This window comes from Neophocaena asiaeorientalis, unplaced genomic scaffold, assembly GCF_003031525.2.
Source record: "Neophocaena asiaeorientalis asiaeorientalis breed wild unplaced genomic scaffold, Neophocaena_asiaeorientalis_V1.1 scaffold437, whole genome shotgun sequence".
NCBI classification, from domain to species: domain Eukaryota; kingdom Metazoa; phylum Chordata; class Mammalia; order Artiodactyla; family Phocoenidae; genus Neophocaena; species Neophocaena asiaeorientalis.
Window position 1 is genome coordinate 458,335 of NW_020173375.1, and position 25,985 is coordinate 484,319.

A 25,985-nucleotide genomic window follows, 5' to 3' on the forward strand; every position below is an offset into this window, starting at 1 on the left:
CACATGCTCAGTGGAGTTCCTGGCAACTCAACACACATCAATGGATTGATTAATGGACTGTTGAAAAAACAAATATCTCAGGGACACCAGATGCAAACCAAGTAGCAATGAGCCTGAAAGTCTGCCTGGTGATAGAATGAAGTATGTGCCCTTCTTCAGTCACTCCTGGACCAACTCTATCAACCAACAGTTGTGTAGATGCAAGTAGCCCACGTGAGTTCTCTTTCCCCATCAGCTGGTAAAGTAGATGGTTCATTTGTTCACTCATTCACTGGACAGTTTTTGAGCTCACATTGTGTGCCAAGCATTGTGCTTTTCACAGAGGAAAGGATAGGGTTCTAACTCTAGGGAGGTTCTCTTCAGCAAGGAAGAGGTATCACAGACCAGTGCTCCTCAAACTAGAATGTACATACAATTCCCCCTGAGAATCTTGTTAAAATGCAGGTTTTGATTTAGTAGCTCTGGGATGGGCTGGAATTTTACATTTCTAATAAGTTCCCAGGTAATATGCATACCATTCATCTCGAAGTTCACTACTCAAAGTGTAATCCTCAGACCAGGAGCATGAGTAGGTTGTCAATTTAAGAATGCTGATGCCTATTAATTCAGTTGAATTAGTTCCCTCCTGTTATTTTGTAGATTCCCTAGCACACATAGCCCTGTCCATCTGATTATGCAGCGGGATCAAAGGGAAGATGAGAGATGCTTATGTGAAAATAGCCATCATTGTAAGGAGGGAAGAACCCAATGATATCAGATTTGTTTGATTTTCTGTAATAAATCCTGAAAGGTCAGAAATAGCAAATTCCCAATTTTAAATGTTTCCCTGTCACTTCCCAGTCCGCCCTGCTGAGGAGGGCTAGATGTAGAGGACAGTGGGAAGAGGGTGGGTACCATACAGCAGCGTACTGGATGCAGAGCCAGACTCCGCCCCTTCCTACCTAGATCACTCAGCTGAAATGAGGAAATTTTGTGTTTTAATCTATAAATCTCAAAAATGGGAATGCTTATCATACCCACCTAAGAGGCTTGTTGTAGTTCATGAGATGATTTGCAGAAAGCACCTATCACAGTGCCTGCAGTGACCATTCAATGGTACGTGTCATTATTGTTGTTATTAAATAAAACTGGGAACCATGATAAATATTCTTTATCAGTACTTTGTCAAGGCACACTGGAGAAAGATAAATCTAAATTAGAGCCCATACTCTGACTCATGCGGTTTTAAATCAGACTGGTAATGTTGTGTGAGCACAGGTGTTTTGTAGTTTGGTTTCTCTTCTAACACGTGAAAAAAAATGATCAAAAAGAAGAGAGAGAAAACAATCACTATTTGAAAGCGAATGAAGGGTGCCACCCTCCTCCCAGCCCTTTTTTTTTCTTACTTTGACATCTCAGTGTGTGTTTTTTTTTTCTTTTAGCTGTGAGTTCTGGGATAGGTGATAACTGCCAGTAATAGGATTAGCATTGATTTCTTTAGCAAGAACAGAGATGTGGCAGTTCCAACCATTTCCTGAACTGCCAGCTTTGAAATATCAAAAAAAATAGATAGAGAGAAAAAGAAAAGAAAGAAATGAAAAGAAAGAAGTCGGTAGGGGGAAAATACATCTTTTAGAGAAATGGAAGCGTGTGTGAATCCCACTGTGCGTGTCTGTGTGTGGGCGTATGGACACACATGTGCACATAGACGGATACAGGATCACTCAGACACGTGTAGTTCATGCGAATATTTTGTTGTTTGGTGATAAAGGATCAAAAGCTCTGTCTCTGTTCTGCTTCAAAAAAAGGTTTTAAACATTTCATTTGGCTTTCTTTTTCTTTCATTTCTAACACATTTACCAACTGATCTTTCATAGTTATCCTTGAATTCTGACTTTTGTAACCTTGAAATTCAAACAAAGGAAAGAAGTGTCTCAGAGAAAGACTGTACAGTGGGCCCTGCCAGAGTCACGCCCCCCAGGATTCCGTTTCTCTGAGACTAAGTCCACAGGACACCAAAATACAGGATCAAGTTCTGCAAATCTCAACCAAAGTGTCTCCTTAAAAATAGCTGGTCGACCTCTTGCAGGAGACCCAAGTCTTCACATCCGAGCCAAGGAGTTGGGGGTCTACCCTCTTTTCCAAAGGTGCCAAACACAAATCCAAGCAGGGGCTGAGGCAATGCCCTCCAGCTTCTGGTGCTAAAACTAAAGAGGAAGAAAAATGGGGCAAAGGGTGGGCTTCTTCCACAGCCTTTGAGCTACTTTGGAAGCAAAACTAGTATAAAGCAGGATTTGAAGTCAAGATATCAGGTCAATCACATAAGTCAGATCTTGAGGCTCAACAATTTAGAAATAGAGAATTTTCTAGAAGAAAATAGTAGAGGAAGGGGTAGTGAGAGGTGGCTCTCTTTGATGTCTCCTTGGGTTGGATATATCCAAATCAATACAGGTGATTTGGGGGGAAAAATCATTTTAAGGAGAAAACCCATTAAACCAATAGACTGAGGATTACTTAGCAAATTATTTTATGAATTATGGTATCTTATGATGATTATCATTATTAGCTACTATTAATTGAATAGGAGTTATGTACCAGGGACTGTATGAAGTCCTCTGTATGTACTCATTAGCACTTTTAATCTTCATGAAAGAAGTTAGATAATGTCTACTTTACATCTTACAGATCAGGAAACTTAAGCTCAGATAAGTGACTTGCCCAATATCACACAGCAATAAAATAATAAAGCCTATATTTAACCCCAAACCTGGATGATTCCAATGTCTAGTGTAACTGAGTCACCACCTTTCCTTTAAGGTATTACATTTTCATTTGCTGAGACACCATCAAATGAGAGCCATTCCTCCATATTCATTTATTCATTCATTCACCATCCAATCAGCATCATTTGGGCACCTGATATATATCATCTACAGAGGTAGGACACTGAATTCAAGGATGAATCAGTCAAGGTTCCTGACACAAAGTGCTCAGAGCCACGTGGAGCAGACTGACCCAAGGATAGCACAGAGGAGAAAAGAACTTAGACAGTACCTTCACAAAGATAGGGTTCTACTTGAACTGGAGGTTGAGTAGGAATTCATAGAATATACACGTTATAGTAAGTAATTTCTTAGCTGGCTCTAATCAGCAGCTTCAAAACTCCCAAAGGCAAAAAAATCCTGTTGAACCATGTATACAAAACACCTTAGCAATAAGTTGAACAGATCAAATATTAACTTAAACTGTTCAACACAAGTTGTCAAGTAATTATTTTACTTGTTGCTTATTCTCATTGAAATAATGTTTGATAGTATATACACATTTTAAAACAACATTTATGCTTTTCTTTCTCATTTGTTGTGCTGTTCTTTGGAAAAAAGTAGAAAATTAATATAGCTTACTATGTATTAATAAACATTTATATATGTATATTTCTGTGTTTAGTTTTATATATGTACACATATATATGAAAATTTAAATCACTTATAATCCTGCTACTCAGAGTTATCCAAGCTTAACATCTTAGAATATACTTCCTTCCAGTACATTTCTATACAGTTATCAATTTAGTGCACAGAATTAGATTTACAATATATATACTGTATTTTAATGTTTTTACCCACATTTCTATCTTTACAATGAACATTTAACACTTTTTTGTGTGACTAAACATTCTCTGACAGTATAACTTCTAATGGTTCCCTAACATTCACCCTCTACATGCCCCATTCCATCCCTGCTCTACAGAACATTTAGGTACTTTCCTTTTTGTTGTTGTTGTATTATGAATTATACAGCAAAGAATATCCTTGTATATAGATTTTTGTGTGCATTTTTAATTATTTCCTAAAGATAAATTCCCAGAAGTGTTATTATCTCATCAAAAGTTTAAAACCATTTTAAAGATTTTGGTGTGTATTTCTAAATATATATTCAGAAATATAGAATCAATTTGCCTTCCGAAAAGCAGAGTAAGAGTGCCCATCTCTGCATTCTCACCAATATTGGATATTTCCATTTAAACCACTTTAAAAGTATTTCCCAATTGAGTAAGCAGAAAATTGTATCTTGTTTTTATTTGCTTGTCACTGAATACTGACGAGGTTAGGCATTTTTCATACATTTATTATCCACTTGTATTTCTTCTTTTGTCATTTATTCATGTCCTTTGCCCATTTTTTAGTTTCCAGGCTTATCTTATTCTTATTGATTGGTAGGCGTTCCTTATAGATTAAGGATATTAACCCTTCGTTTGTCAGAGGTGCTGACACAGCCTTAAACACTAGTTCAAACACATCATCTTTTCCATTCTTTAAAGTTCAACTCAGATTTCCACAAACCAAAAGAAGCCAACCACGCTCTGTGCCCTGGCTCCCAATCACACAAAACCTACAGCTCTGGAACATATTATGATTTGCATCTTAATTTACTAATTGTTTCCTTTGTGCTAAGCTTGTCCACATCCTACCCCTCCCAAACTATAGAGTTCATTGAATATAATACACCATCTAAATCTTCTCTTTTTGCTATCTCCATTGTTTAACAAACAGCCAATTATTTCTCTGTCTTCACACTGTTCCCTCTCTAGTCTAGATACCAGAAACCATGATTTCCAAACACTGTTCTAGGAACTTGGCTCTGTTATTTGCTTAATCTTCAGTTTTAAAGTAGGATCTTTTAAGAATGGCAGCAAGGCCATAAATACGTAAGCATGGTCAATGTGAATGGAGCCTAACACTTATTTCTTCATTAGTATAAACTGGACCACCTGTAACTGCTCAGAAACAATACCATAAGAACTTTTTCTCTCTTGTAGAGAAGAAAGAGACAGGAAGATCTGAGTGGCAATGCATCCTGGAGATGGTGACATTGCATGAACTCTCTCTGATCCCCTTGTTAGGAAGGTAAATAGAAAGAATGGGAGATGCTTCTATTTCATTCTGGCCCAATTACTCTGGATTATGGCTGTCGAATAAAATATAGGTCATCCTGTTAAATTTGAATTTCAGATAAAGAATGAATAATTTTAAGTAGAAGTATGGTCTATACTTCTGAAATGCAAAATTTAACTGGCAACCCAACCCTGGATAAAAACCCACTGGGCACTAAAAATTTAAACAGAAGGTTTAGGAAGAGAATATGACTGAAGAGTAAGTAAAGACCAAGGCCATTTGGAATCTATATGTTGTACATATTGGCGACACAGATTTGAAATAATTTCACCTTATTAGAGGAGGAAACTTTAAAAAAAAAGAAACGAAAGCAGCTTCCTGAAGATCCAAAGTAAGAGAAGAGAAGACTATGAAAATGATTTCCTGTAGGACCTAGAATACATTCCTAGAAAATTGTTCAGCATTCTTAATTGGATACAAGAAGACTGAACCTCTATAGAACAGGAATAGAAACCCACGAGGTACAAGTGAATCAGGAAGAGATCAAAAGGGAGATAAGTAAGGTGAGGAATTATTGAAAAGAGACCAAAAATTAATTAACAGCATTAAAATCTCCTTTGACACAATAAAAAGTAGAACTTCTTTTAAAATATGAAATCTTTCATGTAGAAGAAAACCTTAGGAAGCTCTCTTAGAATGTAGAGGAAACAGCCAAAAAAAAAAAAAAAAAGAGACAATTATTGCTTTGAAGCCAGAGATAGGATAAACAATGTTAGAATTATAGGTGTTTTAGAATAACAGGACCAGATAATATAAAAATAGGGTTGAAGGTGCTGGTTTGGGATAAGGTGAAGTAAGCATACTCTATCTTGCTCTTCCACTGAATGCAGCTTTAAAACCTGGACAGAAAACTCTGAAAATTATATAGGAGCATGCAGACCGGAATTCAAAGTATCACTGAAGCAGTGATATCCCACCAGTATCCCCCAACCTGATCTCAGTGAAGCCCCAAACCCAGAAGTTGGTACCCAGGTACAGAGAATGCTCCAGTGGTAGCTTCCTAGTTCTGGCTCCAGAAGTGGGAAATAGAACTCCTAATGCTCAGATAGACGATGGAAATCCCTATCTTCTTTTTCTTTGCTCCATTCTCAAGCTTCCCAGCCTCCAAGCAAACTCACAGTGGTAGCAGCAACAGAAGCCCCCAGGAGCCAAAACTATGAATGGTGGGTAACTTTCTTCTACCAACAGAGCTGTGTTCCCAAGAGAATGAGGCAAACTTCCCATTTCTCTCCTCTCTCTCTCTCTCTCTCTCTCCTTCCTGCCCTTGTCACTTGATTTTGGACATAGGAGCAGCAGCAGGCAGAAGGCAGGGTAACTAAGGCCCCAGTTTTCTGCATGGGGGACTGAAAAGAGGAGCCCTTCAGAAAACAAACAAACAAAAATACCAGGAAGATGGCAAAGAGGGAGGAACTTGGAAAACAAACCCATAAAGTTGTTTACAAACTCCTGAGCACACTTCTAATCATACTTGGATGTAATCCTAAACAGCATCCCAAATAACCTGAGAACTGGACAGATAGACAATCACCTAGCTTCCAGATTGGCCACTGGGTGGCATATATGTGGGCCAGCAGTAAATAGTACTGCTAATGCTCTGAAAATTTAATAAATATTAGAAACACAGTCCACAGAAGACAGATTGAAACTAGCAGCCTGAACCTAAACAGGTTGATTTCCTGCTAAAACAAAAATATTAAATTCTCCACAAGACTTAACAAGACTTGGAGTCTCATAATAATCAAAATATTGGGATGCAATGCAAAACTACTCAGCATATGATAAACAAAGAAAATATCAGCTCACATAAGAGAAGACAATGAAAGAGACCAACAACAAAATGATACAGATGTTAGAATTATCTCATAAAGTCCTTAAGGCAGCTCTTTTTCTCTAATGCTCAAAAAAAAAAAAAATGGACACTCTTAAAACAAATGGAAAAATAAAAAGTCTCAGCAAAGAAACATAAGACATCAAGAAGAACCAAATGGAAATTCTAGAATTTAAAAATAATATAACTGAAATTTAAAACTCGATGGATAGGCTCAGTAGCAGAATAGAGATGACAGAGAAAATGATCATGAAACTTGAAGATAGTTCCATAGAAATTATCCAATCAGAAAAACAAAGAGAAAAAAGATTGAAAAAAAAAAAAGAGAAGAACTTCAGGACCTGAGGGACAATAACAAAAGTTATTGTCATCCAAGTCCCGGAAGGAGAAGAAAAAGACTACAGTGCTAATGAAGGAATCAATGAAGATGAAAATAAATGAGGAGACAGCATGTTCATGGATTGGAAGATTCAAATTATAGATATCAATCCTTCCCCAAATTGATTGATAGATTTAACATAATTCCACTCAGAATCCCAGTAATAGTCTTTGTAGATATAGACAAAATGATCCTAAAATGTATATAGAAAGGCAAAGGAATTAGCAGAGCTAAAACAATATTTTAAAGAACAATAAATCTGGAGTACTCATACTAGCCAATTTTAAGATTTGCTACAAAGCTACAGAACTCAAGACAATACAAATTTTCAAAGGAATAGACACATAGATCAATGGAACATAATAAATAGCCCAGAAATATGCCCCAACAAATATGGTTAATTGCTTTAATTCCACCTAACAAATTTTAAAAACAAGACCTAAAAGGATCAAAATGTTTCCATGTAACTTAACTGAATCCCAGAACAAAATTCAAGAACCCAGCACCCAACAAGGAAAAACACATGTCTGTCATCAGATCAAAAATTACTATGCATCCTTTACAAGCAGGAAAAAACAACCCAAATGAGGAGAAATGTCGATCAATGTACACCAACTCAGATTGCCACAGATATTAGAATTAGCAATTGGAAATTATCCCAAATGAATAAAGAGAGAAAATAATAACAATAACAAAAAACAGGGCATCAGTGCTCTGAATAACAAATTCAGGAGCCTATTTATACATGTCACTGGAGCCCCTAAAGTTGGGGTGTGGGGAAGGAAAAAAATGTTTAAATAGATAATGGCTGAAAAATTTCCAGATTCAATGAAAACTATAAACCCACAGATCCTAAAGCTCAATGAATGCAAGCACAGAAACGTGAAGAAAAGTACACCAAGTTACCTCACAATCAGTTTTCTAATAATCAGTAATAAAGAGAATCCATAAAAACAGAGGACAAAAGTTCTGTACAGAGGAATGTAGATAAGTATTACAGTAGCTTTCTTTTCAGAAACAATAAGCAAGAAGATAACGGATCAATCTTTCAAGTACTAAAGAAATAAATCAGGATAAATTAGGAGTTTGGGATTGACAGATACACACTACTATATATAAAATAGATAAACAACAAGGACCTACTATATAGTACAGGGAACTACATTCAATATCTTACAATAACCTATAATGGAAGAGAATCTAAAAAAGAATATATATATATATATATATATATATATATATGAATCACTTTGCTGTGCACTTGAAACTAACACAACATTGTTATTTATCAATCAACTATACTTCAATTAAAAAAAAATTTTTTTTAAAGTCAACCTAAATTTCTGTACCCAGCAAAAATATCTTTCAGAAACAAAGTGCATTTGAAGGGGAAAATATTGATTTTTTGAGAAGAAGCTAAAAGAATTGATCACCAACAGATCAGCATTACCAAAAAAATAAATAAAAGAAATTCTTTACACAGAAGGAAAATGATACCAGATGGAAATCTGGATCTACACAAAGAAATAAAGAGCATATGCCCATTCAAATACTTGTATATTAATTCATAGTAGTTTTATTTGTAATAAACTAAAAACTAGAAACAAGCCAGATGTCCATTGGCAGGTGAATGGATAAACAAATTTCAAGATATCCATACAGGGCTTCCCTGGTGGCGCAGTGGTTGAGAGTCCGCCTGCCGATGCAGGGGACGTGAGTTCGTGCCCTGCTCCGGGAGGATCCCACATGCCGCGGAGCGGCTGGGCCCGTGAGCCATGGCCGCTGAGCCTGCGTCTCCGGAGCCTGTGCTCTGCAACGGAATAGGCCACAGCAGTGAGAGGCCCACGTACCGCAAAAGAAAAAAAAAAATTCTACATAATACAACTAATCTATAGGGACAAAAAGATCACTGGTTTACTAGAGATGGAAGGGGTAAGATGGAGGGGGAGAAATAGAGGAATTACAAAGAGGCAGAAACAAACTTAAGAGGACAATGGATACATTTATTATTTTAATTGTGGTGATGGTGGCCCACGTACCACAAAAAAAAAAAATCCTACATAATACAACTAATCTATAGGGACAAAAAGATCACTGGTTTACTAGAGATGGAAGGGGTAAGATGGAGGGGGAGAAATAGAGGAATTACAAAGAGGCAGAAAAAAACTTATGAGGACAATGGATACATTATTTTAATTGTGGTGATGGTTTCATGAGTGTATATATATATGTCTAATTTATCAAACTGTAAACTTTAAATAAGTGCAGTTTAAACCTCAGTAAAGCTATTTTTAAATTGAGAGAGCTGTGATATCTCCCACAGTGGTAGTTTCTTAGTCTTTCACAGTTAAGAAAAGACTGACATTGAGATCATCAGAATTGGCATTGAAGATGTAAACATATCATCATGTGAGGTCCCTGACAAATGACTATTCTAAGCAGTCCAGCTTGGAAAGGTAGAGAAAAAAGTTTTTATTTAATAATCTTTAGGCAGAGAATACTAAATCTATAAATACGGTACTCATTTTTTACCAAGTTGTTAGTTGAAATAGATCAACAGATAACTTTTACATAATCAGGAAGCATAACAAAAGTCTATACCTATACTCTGGAACAAATTCATGATTAGGGTATTATTAGACCTGTTCTACCTATGAAGAAATAGAGCTCAGAGAGGTTGAGTTGGCAAGTTAGCCCAGGATCACATAGGTAGCAAACGGCAGAGTCAGAACCCTCATACAAGCAGCCTAACTCCAGAACTATCAATATTATCTCCTACACAGCTAATATCTGACTCTACCCTTTGTGCATGACCTGGGATGGCAAGGCCATCACCTAGGGCTAAGTATTTCAGTATAGTCACTGAATTTTTATGTTCCCAAAATTCATAGGGGAACAGTTAATCCACTAATTCTTACCTCCTTTTTTCTCTTATTTGGAGATTTGCCTATTTTCCAACAATTTTCCTAGAATTTATCCCTCTTTTGCTTTCCCCCTCATGTCCTAATTCCAACCCATCAGCAAACCCTGTTGGCTCTACTTCCACAATATACCCCGAGTCAGTTTGCTTTACTCTAACCCCACAATACTGCCCCAATTCAAGTACTATCATCTCTTGCTTGACGAATGACTTTTGTCTATGATATGAGGTGCACATTTCCGCCGGTTGGTCATTTGTGTTTAAACTTGTTTATGTTTTGATGTTTTCTTTCTTTCATATACCAGTGTTTTATTTTTATGTACTCAAATTTATTAGTCTCTCCATTTATAGCTTCTGATCTTTGAGTCATATTTGGAAAGGCCTCCCCTAACTGTTGATTTTGAATAAACAAACTTGAGAGCCTGAGCGGGCACTAGAAAGGGCATTGCATCTGTGCTGCCACCCGCCAACACACGCTGCAAGTCATCCCCAAGCTTGGAAGTTTACATAAGCTTTAGTCTAAGACTTCTTAATGCACAGAGCTGCTCCAAAGGAATACACCTATTTTTCAATCTCTCAGCCTTCAAGCTGGACTTTAGGAAGCAATACTCAAATCCAGTAGACCCTTTTTGTACAGGTGGTCAAACCTTGGGCTGCCACAATAAATCTTTGACTTTCATAAGTACTTCAAAACACTTAAGTGCATAGGCATTCGTCTACAATGAGGGGGAAAAAAGACACTAGTATTAAATACATCAACTTAAAATTTTTCTAAAATCATGACCAAAATAATTAATAGTTAATTCTGTAGAGAAAAGGCAAAATTATATCTTGATACAAACAAACTTAAAAAAATGATGAGATAATTAGAAAAATATGAATATAAACTAAATATTTGATAATGTTAAGGAATTTTTGTTAATTTAATTTTTGTGTGTTAGTGGTAACATGGCTCTATTTTCTTCTTAAATAGTCCTTTTAACTGTTGGAGACATACACTGAAATATTTATGGATAAAATGATATAATGTCTAGGATTTGTTTTAAAATATCCAGAGATTTTGTGTGTGTGTGTGTGTGTGTGTGTGTGTGTGTGTGTGTGTGCGCGCGCACATTACGCGGGCCTCTCACAGCTGCGGAGCACAGGCTCCAGACACGTGGGCTCAGTGGCCATGGCTCATGGGCCTAGCCACTCCGCGGCATGTGGCATCCTCCGGGTCCGGGGCACGAACCCATGTCCCCTGCATCAGCAGGCAGACTCCCAACCACTATGCCACCAAGGAAGCCCCCAGAGATATTTTTAATAGTAGGGATATATATGAAGCAGTATTAGCCATGAGTTAATATTTATTGAAGATGGGTGATGTGTTCATGGGGATTGAGTATATCATTGTCTGTACTTTTGGATATGTTTGAAATTTTCCATAATATATTTCAGAGATAATATGTTAATTATATAGATTAACTCCTTTTGGAATAAGATTTGGGAGTGCATCTATGAGGCCTCACTGGGGGCTAATGGACTCAACACCTTTTCCAACCCCTTTTCCCTTGACTACATAGAGGCTGGAACATGTGAATGATCATTTTCCCAGCATTCTTTGCAGCTAGGAGTCCCTTGAGTCACAACTTTGCACAATGAAGTGAAGCTAAAGTCTGCTGGGATTTCTCAGAAAACTTTTTCTCTTTACACAGTGTGGCTGGCTTCCACCTCTCTTTCCCCATCTTTGAATGGGACCTAGATTCTGACTGTGAAGCCATATTGCAACCATGAGAAAGCCAAACTGAAATATAAAAACCAAGCCTGCTTTCCCTGAAACACTTAACCAAGACTTTCAGCCCCCTAACTCCAGACATCTGAGATATCTATTTATATTAAATGTAAATATGTTTCTTAAAATACTTACAGTATTGAAATCACTGTAAGTCAGATTTTCTGTTACTTGCAACTAAACACCTTCCTAACTGATCCAATCTGTTGTACACAATTTCTTATATAATAAAATTTCTGGTCTCCACTATGAAGCAATGCTAGTATCTGTTGCTAACTGAAAAGTTTTGTTAATTTGAATTGGATCCCAAAATGCCATTTAAAAAATTTTATTCATATTCCCTAAGCCCAGTTGGATCATCTCACCAAAGTATCTGAAAGCTTATTTAAAACTAGTTTTAAAGTAATCATTACAAATAAAATGATTTATTAATTAATAAATTCATTCATTAATGACACATTCTTTTCCCAGCCCTAACTTCATCACTGCCAATTGTACTTTTACTTAAGCTCCTGACTTCAGGGTGTCATGAGCCCCAGGCTTCCTGAGTAAAATGGCAAATGTGCATGTATTAAGGGTTCTAATGAGTGACCAGACACAGAACACAGTCCCACAGCTGAAACTGCTCTTCTTTCCCCAAGGTCAGCTAACCTCTGTCATTAAAGCTTCATCACGTTCAAGAAGTCCCCCCAAACTAGGCAAGATGAAAGACTTCACATCTGTCCCCAACTCAACCAGTTCCAGTGTGTGTTTAAACAGAATCTTAACTACAGAATCTTCACTAAATATCACCCAATATTCATGGGAATGAAGAATCACCAATTCCTTGGTATTTATTTCATTTAAAGGCTAAACATCTGCATGTTTCAGGTAAGATGGCCTGACTTAAAGACAACAGTGATATGATAAATGAACTCCTATCAGAGTATCTAACACACTAGGAGGTACTTAACAAATGTTCACTAATTAATTTATGAAATGCATTAATTAGCTAGTTAATAGATATTTAGAGTTCACAATAGATTGTATTTCACATCAAGAGGTCCAACTTTGCTGACACTGCTGTTTATATAACCTGTTTTCTAAATACAAAATATTATTTGATTATTTGCTTTTTGATTGTCCTTCATGAGATCAGCAGTACATCATTCTCCAATGATAGAATATCCCTAGAAACAACTTCATTCATTCATTCATTCATTTATTTCCACACAATAGCAACTACTTCTTATGATAAGGTATGTTCCACATCCATTAACTGTCTCTTAGCACAGCACCCTGTCTCCAGTAATAATGAGGACACCCATCAACACAAATGAGATGTATAAATGACTTCCTGTTATCCCAGGCAACAAGCTCTGGAGGTGAACTGTCTGGACTAGAATCCTAACTCCAGCATATTCACCTGTATAACCTTAGAGAAATTTCTTAGTCTCTCTCTGCCTTGGTTTCTTCATCTGTAACACAGGGATGATGATAATAGTACCCACCTTACAAGACTGTAGTGAGGACTGAAAGAGATGACAGTGAAGTGACAGGTATTACATGTCCCATAAATGTTATGCATTATTATTACCTGACTCTAGCATCGCATTGTGATCAAAGCTTTCTGTCCAACTGATCTATGACAGTCAATCCACAGGACACCCCAAGAGCAACCATTCGTCACCACAGTTCACAGACAACTGTGTCCAGGTCCTCTGGTTCTACTGGGAGTTGGGCCCAACACATGACTCACCCACACTGATGACTGTACATGTGCATCACACACAGCCCAACATGGGCAGAACCAGGGCGAACACGCAACAAGATGATCCAGATTCGTCCAGCCCAACACATGTTTAGGGGGAAATCACTTTCCCTCACAGAGTCTCTGTTTTTCCATCTGTAAAGTTGAAATAGTACCTACCTCACTGTAAGGGATTAAATGACATAATCTAAGTAAGAATACCTTTCAGATGTAAAGTGTGTTTCGGGCTGGGTATTACTATCCATCTTTGTACCACCAGCTTCGTTAATTCAAAAAACATTCAGTTCATTTCTGACTATTCCAGGCAGTGTGATAAGCATGGAAATAAACAACATATAGTAGCCAGAGTTGAATACATATTTGTTTAATATATTATTTGTTGATTGATCAATTAATATTGCTGAAAATATTTGGACTGGACAATGTAGACCCAATTTGAAAGGGATATAAGTTGCCATATTTCATTTTATCATGATGGACATGTGGCTTCCTCTCCTCTGTGCACTCCCAGTGCGCACTGACACCTATCACAACCTAGAACACGTTCTACTGAAATTATTAGTTGACTTCCTATAAAGTCCCCCCTCTAAACTGAGAGCTTCCTCTTGAGGGCAGACCTATGGTTTGTTTTTGATTTTTTTTAATTTGTATCTTCAGTATTTAGCTCAGAGTATTGCATAAACATTTAGGAAAGTTTTTTTGTTTTTTTGTTTTTTTGTTTTTTTTTTACCTACTGCATTTGGGTGTGGTGGAGAAAAAATGTCACCATTCAGTTGAATCCTTTCAACCAGAAACCTTGTGAACAGAGTTCTCTTTTGTACTAACACTTGGGCATGTGCCACTTCTCGCTATGTACACAGTATACATGTTTGTACCTGGGCTAATTCATCAGTCCTTGCGGGGGACATCACATTTCAGAATACTTGGTAACCATTTAGTAAAAGATAACTTCTGATGTCCTAAGCTTCCAGAAGGAGTTAATGCACCTCAAAGAAATAATCAGTGTAACTTTCCAACCAGTAAAATCAAGCCCCTTACAGTCTATTTAATTTCCTAAGAGTTTTTTTTTTTTAACATCTTTATTGGGGTATAATTGCTTTACAATGGTGTGTTAGTTTCTGCTTTATAACAAAGTGAATCAGTTAAACATATACATATGTTCCCATATCTCTTCCCTCTTGTGTCTGCCTCCCTCCCACCCTCCCTATCCCACCCCTCCAGGCGGTCACAAAGCACGGAACTGGTCTCCCTGTGCTATGCGGCTGCTTCCCACTAGCTATCTACCTTATGTTTGGTAGTGTATATATGTCCATGCCTCTCTCTTGCTTTGTCACAGCTCACCCTTCCCCCTCCCCATATCCTCAAGTCCGTTCTCTAGTGTCTTTATTCCTGTCTTACCCCTAGGTTCTTCAAAATGTCCTAGGAGTTTTTATATACATATATAGGTTCAACATACATAGCCCCTCACATATATACCAGCACTATCTATCTATCTATCTATCTATCACTATATATATATATATATTTTTTTTTTTTTACAACATAGGGTTTTCTAGGATTGAGTGGTTTTTAAACAACAGTATTTTATTATTTTAAGCACACCCACTGTGGAAACATTCTTGGGGCTCACTGCTTCTGCTATTGGAGCATTTGTTTTTTATTCTGAATATTTCAGCACATCTATTTACCTGGCACTATATTTAGTACCACAGTGCCAAGATGGCACATATAAAGATTCAATTGCAATTCCCATCTGATGTCCCTTCCCTCTCCTTTTTACCCCCTTTTTTATGTTCACACTCTGAATTCAGCACAAAGTTGGTGTGTTTAATTTAAAAAGAAGTAAAATGCTCCAGGAGACGCCTCAGACCACTGCAAATCACCTACTTTATAGAGGCAGTAAAATTGTGTATCGGATTAGAAGTGATGCTGATCTGAAATTTATGATAACTTTTAATGGCATTATAATTTTTTTCCCTGTGCGCTCCATAACTGTGTCATTTCAATGCACAGTGCAGTGAGATGAAATTTGTAAGGGAAGAACATTACCCAAGCAAGCCCAGGAAGAAAAAAGCCAGTGGAATAATGCAACAGCCCCACACAGGTGGATAGAAGCTATTCTTTCCATGTACTATGTAGAGGCACAAACTCCAAAAAGACCATTTGAAATTAAAGACAACTCAGGGTACAGAATTTGTTGATGAAACTAGGAAATGTGATAGAAGCACCCTCTTAAGAAACCTGGTGTAGGTGGCTTCCTCACATCACCTCACCACTTCTAGGACTCTGCACATCTCTCGGCTGATGGAAGCACACTTGGGTGTCCTGAAATAGTTTTCTAGAACAAATAGCTCTTCCCTAGGCCAGGTCTGTGGTCTGGTTTCCTCTGGGACAGCTCAACTCCTCACTGGTTCCAAAAGAGCGTAAGAGGGCATTCTTGGTATCACAGGCTGAAAAGACTTGTAAAGTGCTGAGAAGTTTACAATTAAGAAAATAATGATGAAAGAAAGAAGGAACTTAATGACAGAAGGAGAAAGAAAAAGAGAAAGATGTGGAAGAACTTTTTAAAATTCCAACAGTAATGTTCATGTTACATTCTAATTTGAAATATGAGGAAAAAAACTCTCCAGAGTACTCCACTAGAGTCAAAGGAGAAGACTTCCTCTCAATGCCAAATCCCCTCTTCAACTCTTTTCTTCAGGGGTAATGCAGCCTCTGCTTGAATACTCCCAAGCACAAGAGGCTCATTACACATTGAGGCAGTGCCTGAATTCATTTATAAATTCATTGAACAATGTATTAGGCATAGTGCCAGGCACCAAGTGCTATGCTATTGTTGGAATATTTTTGAAAGCTTTTTTAAAAACAATAACATGTATTTGTCAGTTTTTTGATTAGAGAAACCATATAGGTTCAGTATAGAAAATTAAATCTCCAAAATGTACAAAGCATGACCTATGTGGTATTCTTGCCAAAAATGTTTAATGTGAATCTCATCATGACCACAAAATCTGAAAAGTATTCCAAGATGACTGGCCTGGACACTCCAAAAATGTAAATGTTGTGAAAGACCAAAAAAAAACCAAAACAACAACAAAAAACCAAAAACAACAACAACAAAAAAACCCCATGGGGGACTGTTCTTGTTTAAAGCATACTAGAGACATGACATCAAATGCAAAATGTGGAACTCGATTAGATCTTGGATCAAAATTTAAAAGTTACAAAGGACATTTAGATGACTATAGAGGAATTTGAGTAGAGATTAACTCTTAGATGATATCAATCAATATTAAAATTTTGGTTGTGATAATGTGGTTGTGGCTTTGTAGGGAAATGAACTTATTCTTATGATACATATTCTGAAATATTCAAGGATGAAATGTCATGATGTCTGCAAATTACCTCCAAATAGTATAGCAAAGATGGATAAAAACAACATGGCAAAATGTTGAAAACTGGTGAATCTGGGTGAAGGGTTAACAGAGGTTCATTACCTTTCAACTTTTTGATTTTTCAAAATGAGAAGTGGGTTGGAGGGAATCTTAAAAAACAATGCCAGTTATCTCTGGAGAGGGTGTTTACATTTTTCTTCTTTATCTTTTTCTGTATTTTGCAAATATTCCTGCAAGGACAGAAAGTCTTTGCTTTACATTGGATAAAAATGTGTCTATTGGTGCAAGTTCCTCCAGTGAGGCAGCAGGATAATGCCCCAGAAAGGGTGGGGCATTGGAGCATCAAAGACCCAGGTTCTTGCCAGGCATTTCCAGCCACTAGCTCTGTGGCTTGCTTCTTCATCTGCAAAATCAACCCACCCTATGGGGTTTTGGTGAGGTTCAAATGGGAAAACAAATGGGAGTAAACTCTCATTTGAAAAAGTTGTACTGTTTAAGGCTATTACACCAATTCACCCCACTATCTATTTCTTGAACTTTTGTGCTCTACAAAAATGTTTTAAAAATTTTTTTTTATCGTGTTGCCTTGAGCATTTTGTTTTGGACGCTTGGAGTCAGAACTGAGTTCAAAGGAGCAGATCCTCTCCCAGCTTTCTCTATTTTCTCTGAGATTAAATAGCAGATCAAGCCAAGAACTTGTCAGGCATTCAGGTTTTAGTGGAGTTGGTGAAGCCCCCAACCCTGCACTCACCAGCCTCGGAAGGCATATTTCAAGCCTTGCCCTGTAGAGCCTTGCCTTGCCTCCCTTTGACTGGATAAGCTGCAGAGTTTGCTCGTGAAAGCAGCATCCTGCTCTCTCTTCTGAGAAACTCACCTGGAAGTTCCAATCCAGTTTGCCCTGGATTTCACGGAGAAGTAGGCTTTCTTTTGGAACCGCGAGGCTCCTCCCCTTCCTTTTCTCCCACCACGTGTGGTCCTGTGAACCCTGTCAATCAAGCCACGGGTCTCAGCTATGCCTGGTGAATGCCTTTCCCTCTCTGTGTTGAATTTCTGAGTGTGCTTGACTTCTTGCCCACACCCGAGGGAGGCTATGTTATTCCTGATCCATTTCCCAGAGAAAATCAGGTGTGTCACGGAACAGAAAGATAGAGGCCAGTTAGTCCAACCCCTTCATTTTACAGACAGCAAGGTGAAACTGAGGTCCAGAGAGGAGACATCAGTTGTCCATGCTCACGTAACTAATTCATTGCAAAATCTGAGCTAAAACTCTACATCCAATTCCCCATCACATAGTCCTTCCACTGAACCAGGATGCTTTTTCTTCGAGGACCATATACACGGTCCTTCTGACCGTCCAACTTCCCCAGCTCGTCTAGGTGTTTCTCTCTCCTGCTCAGGCTGAAAGGCTCAATAGTGAGCATGTGTGTCTTTAATCAAACACAGCCTTAGAATGTGTCCTTGGTCCTTATCCGTCAGTTCTTAAGTGGAGTGAGAAAACAAACCCTTCTCTTTAAGACCATCAACAATCTACTCTTCATTGACAATGGCCTCCTTTCTTTTAAAGATGAACAAAGAAGCAGAAAATTCTCCCTCTACTCCCAAGACTTTCCTCTCCAGAACTGCAAATCCTTTAGAGGTCTTGAATTTCTCTTTTATTCTTCCGAAAATATCCTCCCCTCTTCTCTGCTTCTACCTTGTGATTTTCTTCATTCATAGATATTACATGTTCTGAGGGACTTCAAACACCACCCTCTGCCTCCTCTGAGTCTGAACTGTGACATTCCTATATCTCCATTTTAACATCAATCATCAGTTTCTTTCTGTTGCAGTTTTTGGGTTTATATCTTTTCAAACTTGATCTCTTTGAAGGTAAAGTTGCTACCTTATTAACTTTGGTCTTCCCAGCTCCTGACACACGGTGGGGACCAAACATGTTCTGAGGGACTTCAAACACCACCCACGTGGAGCTGACCTCTGCCTCCTCTGAGTCTGAACTGTGACATTCCTATATCTCCATTTTAACATCAATCATCAGTTTCTTTCTGTTGCAGTTTTTGGGTTTATATCTTTTCAAACTTGATCTCTTTGAAGGTAAAGTTGCTACCTTATTAACTTTGGTCTTCCCAGCTCCTGACACACGGTGGGGACCTTGAGTAATATTTTGGAATGAAGGCATGCAAATCAGCAGAATTGGGAAGTCATGTGTGTTTTCAGAGTCTTGCTGTCCATTTTGTCATGTTCTGCGTTTATGAGTCCAGGGGGCAACCCATCTCTGATTGGTTGATATTCAGTTGCACGTGGCACTGTCCTCACATCTTCCCCAGCCTGCAAGACACACCTCTTTCCTGGTGGAGTATCTAGAGTCCTGTCACCCCAATGCCTGCTTGGTGTTCCACATGCCTCTGGAGGGATCTTATTAGAGGGGACAGATTTGCCCTGTGAAGAATCTCCTGCTTGTGTAGCTCTAATGATGCAGAAATCCCCCTCGCTCCATGGAGTCAGGTGTCACCAACACTGATGCTGATTTCCCTTCATCTTCATGGACTCTTTTCCTTTCTAACTTTCTTACTCAGTTTATTTACTATCCTCTCTAGGAAGCCATTATTCATCCCTTTAATACTCCACCATAGAGCGATGTTCCCTAGCAGTAAGGCCACTTGGGACTTCACACAGCAGATGTAATTGGTGAGCAAAATGCACTCAGACTGGCTTCATCCACTTGCCAACTGTGTGACCTTCAGTAAGTTCCTAAAACTCTGTGCCTCAGTTCCTTTCCTGTAAAATGTCTTGTGGAGGGTCCTGTGAGCATTAAAGAAAACAGTGAGCGTAGAATGTGTAGCACGGTACCTGGTACACAGTGATTGCAAAGGAGATGTTTGCTCTCATAACTGTTGTGGTAACTAACTCTAAACAGGAACCCAAAGTCAGCGCACACCCTGCTCATGCCCATGGCCACTTCTCTGCGGCCTTCATGTCCTAAGGCTCTACATAAATCTTAGATGCTTTCAGGAAAAAACATATTCTTGACTATGACTCTTTTTTTTAAAGGCTTCTTGTCTCTTCCTTGCTCACTTAGCTGCTGTCATCTTCTAACCTGCTTGGAGGGCCCTTGCCCAACAGGAAGCGTCCCTCTGAGTCTGCCCAAGAGAGAAAGCAGGTCACACAAGGAGGAGAAAGAGGCCCTGCATTGGAAAAGACGATTCAAGAGAGTGGCCATGCTGTGATCAGGGAACCTACCATGCTCAGCCCCCGCTACCCTTCCTCAGGCCCTGGGCCCAAGCGGAACTGGCCTGCCAGGCTACTCAGCATTTCCTCCCAGTGACATGCAACCCCAATGCTGAAAACCTCCGTGTCCAAGCCCTTCTCGTCTCCCATGGAGACTTACGTTAATGATGAGCCAGTACCTTGGGTGTTCTCTGAATCACTCCTCTAACCTAATTATGTGCTGAGGGGGAAATCCAATGTATTTGATCAAGTCTTGCTAGTATTTCCCTTGTCTAATTCCATTAATCTCATTGATACGAAGGGTTCTGAATTAATTAAAGCAAGTGCTATCCCCCAAGGGCTCTGGGATGAATATCCCTTCCCCACTCTTCTCAGAACCTGGTTAGCCCTGGTGAATGGCACAGTCAGGGCTAGGCAGAGGACCCCCTCATAGAGGAATAGTCCTTTGGTGCCAGCAAATTGGGATTGGCTGAACTTCAGTGAATGGTGCTCAGAAACTAAAGTATCTCAGCCGAGAATGTGGAGGGAGGGATGCTGTGTTCTTGCTGAGACTGGTCTTCACACTCTTTATCCCAGATGCTTAATTCACATACTATGTACATTTTATTCCGTCTTAGTACTGTTTCTATCCACCTAGCACTCCCGTGAGCCATGAAATGCCTTCAGAGTCATTGGCCCACTTTAGAAACCTCTGGTATCCCATTAGAGATGTCAGTGCACACTCCACAAGCAGCCAAATCCAAACGCGCTGAGGCTTCACCTCATTAAAATGTTTCCAAGACACAGGGTCAAACTTATCTTGCCACGGACTCCCTTCCTCTTGCCAATCGCTGAGAAACCATTTTCTTTCTAATTAATTTCATCTAGATGAAACCTGCATAAATGTCAGTGCAACAAATTAAGACTTATTGATTATTGGCTTTTTAAAAATAGTTAATGGTTCTGTCCAAAGGTGGAATATTTTAGGGACATCAGCAAAACATTTTAGCTTAGGCTGATTTTGGTGTTTTGAATAATGAAAATAATGTTGTAAGCATCTTCCATAGCCTCATCACTCATTTTTCATCTGAAACTTTATTCTTTTTTTTTTTATAGTCACAAAATATAAATAGCTAGAAAACTGCGCCTTGGAATTTGATGGAAGAACAGTGCTACCCAGGCATTTGTATTTCATATATGGTGCCCTGGGTGTTGTCCATCTTCTCTCCCCTTTTTTCTCTCCTTCAGATATCAGTAGAATGTTAAGTTTGTTCACCATGATTGTTGACAGCAAAAGAAAAAAATTTTAAATGAATAAAATTCAAGTTCTGTATCAGAAACCTTTTTGTTTGTTTATTTGTTTGTTTTAAGGCTGATGCTGGGATAGGGTGAATGCCTTGACCGTGCATGGGTTTCTGGCATACGGTCAACCACTCACCAAGCCTTACTGAATCTTACTGTGTACTACAGCAAAGGTCAAAGGGGAATGCTAGCCTTCACTGCTACTCTCAAGAGAATAGAATCTAGTTCAGAACATCCACATGCACAGAAAACACTGTGATCTACAAAGCTAGCTACTACTACACACGTAGTAGAATTCAAATCCAGTACTTCATCTGGTTTACAAACTTTCTGTAAATTTGCAGGGGATCCCTGTTTACTGGTGGAAAAACAGGGCAAAGAGAAGTGAATTGCATCAAAGACAACACTGGCAGCAGGAACTAAAATCAAGCTTCCTATTCTAAAGCGCTTAAACTAGGTCATTTCTTAACACGCTCTCCAGCTGAACAAGAGTTTTTACTTGACCAATTAAGTGTGTCCAAGGCCTACAAGTAAAGTTTCCTGAAAGAGGGGAAATCAAGTTCATAATCTACACAGGCAAATTGCTTCAGGGAAGAGATTTATAACTTTTTATTTTTAAATTTAAAACCTTTTATTTTCTTCCATGCTACTCAAATGTTTCCATTTGTCAGGGAATATCTGAGTACAATTGCTTCCTATATTCGTTCTGAGAATATAAGTAAATATTTAGTCTTCATCTATCAGGGAAGATCCATGAAAGGTATGTAAGAGCTCATCTAATTCAACCCTTCATTTTATGGAAAATAATTGAGGCCCAGAGAAGTTGTTACTTGTGCAAGGTCACGTAACTTGAAGAGGTGTATGTATGTATTTTTGCACTAGGATATGTATATGTGAAAGGATTTTCATCTTGCTATTCAATACCATTATTTGCTATCATGTTGTTCAGTACTATACATCAATTAAAGGTAAGCATGTATGTTTTGGAAAAGGTGCCCAGCTAGGTCATGTCAATGGCCCAAGAACAAGCAAGCTCAACATAGGAAGAGAGCTAAGAAGGACTCATCAGATTCAGCCTGGATCTGAGAAGACCAGAGCATGTTAGATCTATAGGGAGAAACACCCCACAGCCTGAAACAGAGAGGTCTCAGGTGAGGTATAACAAAGCTAAGGCAAACCATAGGACACATTATCTTTGGGGCCAGAGAAAAGCATAAGACCTAGTGAGCCCCTCATGGAGGTCCTTCATGTTAAAGGAGATTTTAGAAACAAAGACATGGGGACAGAGGTAAAGAATCTGATGGCTATATCACTTCAACAGGGGATTGGACCAGTTGACCAGAAGTCCCAGCCAGCTCTCAAGGACTTTGATTGTATGATTTATTTTTATGTTTGTATTTATGTTCTGTCAACAACCCCATAAGCTCTGGGATTGCTTTAATGAAGAAATGATAAGTTTAAAAATGATAATGGTGTCATCAGGAGCAGAAACCAGTGCTGGTTTATGGCTGGGTCTTAATCTACACCACAGAATTGGACACAAAGGACAGATTCTCTCGTTCCAATTTGTCATGACAGGCGAATGTGGGAGCCTCAGCTTTCACCTCAGGCAAAGCAGGCTTCCTTAGCTGTGCTGGGTCAGAACAGCCAGATATCTTGTTCACACTCATTTATCTTCTTTCAGAGGTTGTCTACATCATACAAACTGTATGTCTTGGGACTTCCCTGGTGGTCCAGTGATTAGGACTCCATGCTTCCAATGCAGGGGGCACGGGTTCGATCCCTGGTTGGGGAACTAAGATCCCATATGCTGCATGGCAAAGCCAAAAAAAAAAAATTGTATGTCTTTTTAGAAAGTGTATGGTAGGTGCAGGAATGAAATTTATTGTCACAGGGAAGAGAACTGGTTCAAATATCTTAACAAAACATTCACTATAGTTTCTCTGAAAAATTTAAGACCAGCATCGGGTTAGAATTCACCTGTTATAGGTAAGTACTGACAAGAAGAAAATAGATTTACCATAAACAAAAATTCATTTCATTTTTAGGGAGTGTGCTCACTCGTGACACGAGGCTCAGTTGTGCCAACATGTTGACTAGTCACAAGGAACCCTATTTTTTAAGAAAAGGTATTTGCCATCAATTCCCTTCCCAAACCAATAATTTCATTTCTTTTTTTGTTTTTTTGTTTTTTTGGCTGTGTTGTGTCTTCGTTTTTGTGCGAGGGCTTTCTCTAGCTGTGGCAAGCAGGGTCCACTCTTCATCGCGGTGCGCGGGCCTCTCACTATCGCGGCCTCTCTTGTTGCGGAGCACAGGCTCCAGACGCGCAGGCTCGGTAGTTGTGGCTCACGGGCCTAGTGGCTCCGCGGCATGTGGGCTCTCCCAGACCAGGGCTCGAACCTGTGTCCCCTGCATTGGCAGGCAGATTCTCAACCACTGCACCACCAGGGAAGCCCCCCAATAATTTCATTTCTGCACCTGACATACCCTTGCTAAAAACCGATGCAGGATTTAGCTGTTCTGGCCCAACACAGCTAATCAGCAGCACTAACAAGATATGATCCATAAGAATAATGATAGAGAAATGTGTTTTTTGGTGTTTAGTTCTCTAAAGGGTTCCCAACAGAGAGCATCCAGCCATGTAAGCAGAAAAGGAGGATTCACTGATTAACTCAATCCCACCAGATCTTTGGTTTGAAAATGAGGAGGGAACTAACACAAACTCAAAATGAAGGTGAGGTACTGGTTGTACTTTGTAAGATTCCTCAAGGGGCTGTATTAATATCTTGTAAATTTAAGTTTTTGAATAGGCCAATGGCTATATTTTGTCCCCAGCATGACATAAGAATTTAGCTATGTATGCTGAATAGAACCAAAAGTCCTCTCACTGGGAACATGTCAAAGTGGAGTATGTATTTTGCAAGGTCTTTTACTCTCCCTGTGTAGCCTGCCCAAGACCACTGGGAGAGAAACGCACGAGACTGATGACAAACAACATATGCTGATGGGAGTTGAGAATAGGACCTATACGGAAAAGAGAAGTCAGAGAGCAGTGAAGCTGGACAAAACTTACTGCACCTCATAAGACAGCAATTTAAGCCAACATCAGATAATATCTGGATCCATGTTCCTCCTGTTTGAAAGGAAGGGCATCTGAGAGTTGTCATGAGCCTTAAGTGACCAACAACCTGGCTTCCAAAGCTGTGTGACAGCCCTTCCTGACAATTACAAGGGTCACGGGAAGCTGCAGAGGAAGATAGAGTGAGAGGAGTGACCTCCTGCAGCCACCAGTTCCCAGAGGAAGGACCTTCTGCTTTGTCAGCTCACAATCGTCATTAGTGTCCACACTGCCCGTTAGCCAATCATGACAGATTTCTATTTATTTATACGGACTTTGTTTTGGGGGCATACTGGGATTGTTTGTTTTTTGGTGCTCTGCCTTTTCATGAATTAATATTAAGTGCATACGTTACGATGCTTTTGGTGTCACAAGGAACAGAAATCTCAACCCAAAGTGACTTAAACAAGAAGAGAACTTATTGGCCCAATAAGTGAAAAATCCAAGTTCAAATACAGTTTGGTTCTGTGGCTCAAATAATCACTAGGATATTTTTCTCTCTCTCCCTCTCTCAGCTCTGTAATGGGTCCCATTTTCAGAATGGCTTTTCTCTGTGCTGGCAAGATGTTTACTCCAGCTCCTCTTGGGTTCAAGTCAAGTGGGAAAAAACAGCAGGCCCAATAAAAGTCTCACTGAGTCTCACTGGCTCTGATTGGGTCATGTGCCCACCCCTGAACCAATCAGGAGGCCAGGGAAAGCCAATGCCCTGACTGGCTGAGGCTGAGCCATAGGTCCACCAAGGACCTGGAGTGGGATTGGTGCCAACACTATACAAACTGTCTTGGGCAGAGAGAGGGACAGGGTGATTTCTCACAGAAAAATCCAGATACTCTGACCAGGAGAAGCATAAATGGATAGTGACCTGCAAAATAATGGATGTCCATTATATCAAATCTTACCTACCAGACTCTAGGCTGAACTGGGGAGGAAGACCATGTCTTACATTTCTCTGAGTCACTCACAATGCCTACTTTACAAATAACAGGTAATAATAAGCATGTAATAGTTGATTCACTGATTAATTTAGTCAAATTGCAAGATCTAACATTAGACATCACTCTGGCTTTTCCTCAAGCCCTTCTGCTTCTTTGTTTTTTTCTTTAATTTTCTGGCTGCGTTTGGTCTTCGTTGCTGTGTGCGGGCTTTCTCTAGTTTCGGCGAGCGGGAGCTACTCTTCGTTGTAATGCACGGGCTTTCTCATTGCAGTGGCTTCTCTTGTTGCAGAGCACGGGCTTTAGGCGAGTGGGCTTCAGTAGTTTTAGCACGCAGTCTCAGTAGCTGCGGCACGTGGGCCCTAAAGCACACAGGCTTCAGTAGTTGTGGCTCACGGGCTCAGTAGTTGTGGCACATGGGCTTAGTTGCTCTGCAGCAGGTGGGATCTTCC